We start from the raw sequence: 4,600 nt of genomic DNA on the forward strand, positions 1-4,600 counted from the left end.
GTCTATGACAGGGAGGCCCCACGCGATAGTTAAAATAAAAATAAAAATAATGTTTTTATTAAATAAATAAGTAAATAGATATATTAGTTAAATTAATTAATTAGAATAATTAGAGTATGACACGTGGGTCCCCCACTAAATTAATCTGATTAATTAATATTTAATCTTAAATAAAACTTGTGCCTATGACGTTCTGGACCCGCTGGTCAGTTGACCAGTCAAATGTTGATGTCAACATGACATCGCGATGATGTCATAATGGGATTTTATTAAATCATTTAAATCTGTTTTTAATTCCTAATTATTAAATAAAAACTTTAAAAATTAATATAAAATAATCCGTAAGTCACATCAAAATATTTTCAACGTGAAAGTTGATCAGCAAAACGAGACGAACCCGGATACACGGTCCATTCGTCTGTCACGCGTCCCTAGAGCAAACATGGAACTTTTCCATCGTTTCCAGTATAACCGGTAGTAGCCCGAGACTCGGAAAATATCGTCAGATATTCTTCTGACCCGTCTATGACGGATGTTGCTGCGTTAGCTCATGTCTAGCCTGCATCTTGCCATGTCATGCTTTGTGTTGCATCGGTGCTATTATTTATTGTTTCTTCCCCCTCTTCTGACCGGTAGACCCCGAGACTGACGCTGCTGCTGGGTACATCTACGACCCTGCCGATCAGTCCTTTGCCGCAGAGCAGCAAGGCAAGCAAACTCCCCTTGATCATTCCTATATCGCCTATGTCTTTCTTCCTACTGCTTGCATTAGTATTTTGCTACTGCTGTAGTTAGCTCCTATATCTGATGCATAGCCTGTTTTTGATGAACTGCTACTTTCAGTCCTGTACCTTTAATCTGCTTAATATAGGTGGAGCAGTCATCCCCTCTGACCCCGTAGATCAGTTGCCCCGCTTGTTTTCAAATCTCGATCTCTGATCGACGAGTCAGACCCGACACAGCACGTTCACCCCCTTCGTTGTACGACGCTATAGGGATACTATCGGGTACCGAGGGTGACACCTCGCTAAGTACTCCTGATGATATCTCTGTAGTATAGCTAGTCGGTCGTGGTTATCGAGGGTGATTCCTCTTTCACCATTCCCGACGATGCCTCGGTCGTATAACCCCTCAAGTGTGGGACCCCCGAGGGTGATTCCTCTAAGCCCACCTTGACGGGTACATCGTTCGGAATCCAACGAGGGTGATACCTCGGATTCCCCCCGATGTTAAAACCACACAGTTACTCGACCATGTTACTGGGATCATGGGTGATTAGTTGTAAGACAGGTGGATTCCCGGAGACTATGTTGCTGGCCTAATTAAAATGCTAATGGATTTGGGTATTTGATCTGGGTTGGTCGGAGACCTTTTCGCACTAACCGGCTACGCGGGAAGAATTATGAGTACTCGGCGTCGCGGTATCAGCCGAAGCTTTTCAGATGCCAGCAATGTAGCGGCGCGCGCCCGAGTGGTCCCGAGATGCATCGCGTTTGTGATTAAGGGATGCTAGGACTGACGTCGGCCGCCCATGCCACGTGCAGGAGCGTGAAGGGGAACTGGGCCCATGAACCCTTTGTGCTTAGGATTTAGACCGGCGGGCTGGCCTCTCTGATTAGTCTTAGGTGGGGCTGCGACGTGTCGATATTCCGAGGCCGGGCAGGACCCAGAAAAGTATGTCCGGCCAGAGTGTTATCGAGCGTGACGGGACATGTGGTGCACCCCTGCAGGGATGAAAATTAACTATTCGGATAGCCGTGTCTACGGTTACAGGACGACTTGGAGTTGTGCCCCGATCTTTTACAACTACAATTGTTACTTAACTGGAATTAGTTTGCCTCGGGATTTCTTCCTCGCAGGGAGTCGAGGGAGGATCTTTAGGCGTGACCTCACTTTAATTTTGCTGTAACAATATGACTATTAATGTTTTACCCCTGTTCTACTCTCGTCTATTGCTGCAAGACCCTGAAGATGCTAGTCATCGATAGGACTAGGCCTTCTCTCTCTATCCTCGCATTGCTGCAGTCAGTCCACATATAACCCCCCCTTCTTTGATACTGATGCATAATTAGAATAGTTCTGATGTAAGACTTGCGAGTACTTTGGATGAGTACTCACCGCTGCTTTGCTCCCCCCTTGTCCCCTTGATCCGTTTGCTGCGACCAGATGATGGAGCCCAGGAAATGGAGGTCCCCGCCACCGACGACTGCTACCCCGACGGTGCCTACTACTACGTGGAGACCGCTGATGATCAGGAGTAGTTAGGAGGTTCCCAGGCAGGAGGCCTTGCCTCGTTCGATCGTTGTATCTTTTGTGCTAGCCTTCTCTAAGGCACCCCATGTTTTATGTCTGTACTCAGATGTTTGTTGCTTCCGCTGACTCGTGTGTTTATCGAGCTTTCGTATTCTAGCCCTCGAGGCCCATGGCATGTAATATGAAGCTGATGTTATTTTATTTGTGTCTAGAGTTGTGTTGTGGTATCTTCCCGTGAGTCCTTGGGTTTGATCGTACGCATTTGCGTGTATGATTAGCGTACGATTAAGCCGAGGGCGTCACAGCGAGCTACTGATGGGTTTTGTTAAAAGCAGGTTGGATAGGAGGAGGCAGCGAAAGATCAAGGATTGGCATAAGCATCATAAGAGCTATGTCATTATGTTCGAGCAAAGTGTGCAGGCAGCTTCGAGCATACAACGAACCCAGTACCGCCAGCATTGTCCGCTTGCGTTCAACAACTACCTAAGATGGTTTCAGGAGAGCACTCATGTCGAGATTTGTCCGCCGGCTTACGAGGAGGACATATTGGAAGAACCCACTGAGTACGATGCACTTGCCAAAGGCGATTACAACAAGTTAATTCGCGAAGGGTACCAAACTTCCTTCGCCCATGTCCTGAACTTTGTGGTAAGTGTGCTCACCTATGTTAAGTATGAATGCTAGTACACCTATTCACTTGCATGTCATTGTCTTGTGATCATAGAGCAAAGAGGTCAAGAAACAAGCTGATGAGTCCGAAGATATTCTAGAGAAGACACCTGGAGGAAAAAAGGGAGAATCTGCACTTCGTCTTTTCATAAAGGTGTTGTGTCATTATTATTATTTTGCCCACGAATGCAACATACGGTACCTTATATATGTCATTTATATTTGAATCTAACAGGAACAGGGCAAGAAGTTACGGCGCCTATCCAACATTTTAGGTTGCCGTGACCCTGAATATGTTTCACCTTCGAGATCCGGTTCATCCGAAAGAAATACTCTAGACGATTCATCTTCTTCGGGCGCTCGTATGGACGATGGTGACATTACCTCGGCAGCTAATACCCAAAGAAATACTGTAGAGGATGATGTTGACACTCCTGAGGTATGACATAGCCATAAAACATTGTGCACTTTCAACCTTCAACTTTGAACTTTCAACTTTGAACTTTCAACCTTCATATGTATTAGGTTGCGGACGGGATGACGTTGAAGGCTTTCCAACGCTCCGCTTACATGTTGAAGCCTAGGAAGGAATTTAGGCGGTACTCACCGGATGATTATGCGAAAGGAAAGAACCCGGTCGCCGGGGGCTCTCGTTTGTCAAGGATGAGAAGCATGGACGATGAGGATGACGATGACGATGACGATGAGTCGGATGACCCGGAGCAATTTGTAGTTTCGAGAAGAAAGAAGCTAGTTTCTAAGAGGGGACGAAGCGCCAAGATGTGAACCGGAGCCATTTGGAGTTTTCAATCATTTGCAAACCATTTTACTTTTGTTGTTGGTGTTGATGTTGCACTTGTGAACCATTAGGAGTTGTGAACTTGTGTTGTTGGTGTTGATGTTGCACTTGTGAACAATCATTTGCACTTGTTGGTGTTAGATTCAAATATAAATGTGAACTTCTGTTGTTTGTGTTGTTGTCATATGTTTTAAATTTCTGTCAAAATATATGCTGTCAAAATATGTGCTGTCAAAATGTTGCATACCTGTCAAAATTCAGCTTCCAGCAGGTTTTCACATGTGTGGCGCCTAAGCCTTAGGCGCCACACATGTGCAACGCCCAAGGCTTAGGCGCCACACATGTGAAAACCTGCTGGCATCTCAAGGCTTAGGAGGGGGTGGGGAGGGGGTGAGGAGGGGGGCTGGCCCGTGGTCAGTTAAGTCATTGTGTGGCGCCTAAGCGCTCGGCGCCACACATTACAATGTGTGACGCCTGAGGCTTAGGTGTCACACGGCCTGGGGGATGGGCCCTCTCTGTCAGGTGGTCGGGGGGTGTGGCGCCGAACGGCTAGGCGTCACACAGTGTAGTGTGGCGCCTAGGTGTCGGGCGCCACACAAAAGGGTCAGCCGGGTGACATATTTTCCCTGAGGGGTCACTCCGTGAGTTCTTCCCCCCAGGGGTCATTTTTGTCAATTTTGCCGGTGGCTGGTGGTGTCCAGAGAGAGCTAGCTGCTCCGGCGCCTCCTGCTGGCTGCCGCGGCTTCCATTAATGGTCGCCTGTAGTACCTCTACTCAGATGCTTTGCCGCTGTAAGAGGGCCAGAATGCAGCATGCATGCATGTGTAGTGTTGAAACGTCATTGTCAATGGCATTTGTCCGGTGGCTAGCAACGCCAAT

The sequence above is a fragment of the Hordeum vulgare genome, chromosome 2H, assembly GCF_904849725.1.
Source record: "Hordeum vulgare subsp. vulgare chromosome 2H, MorexV3_pseudomolecules_assembly, whole genome shotgun sequence".
In the NCBI taxonomy this organism is placed as follows: Eukaryota; Viridiplantae; Streptophyta; class Magnoliopsida; order Poales; family Poaceae; genus Hordeum; species Hordeum vulgare.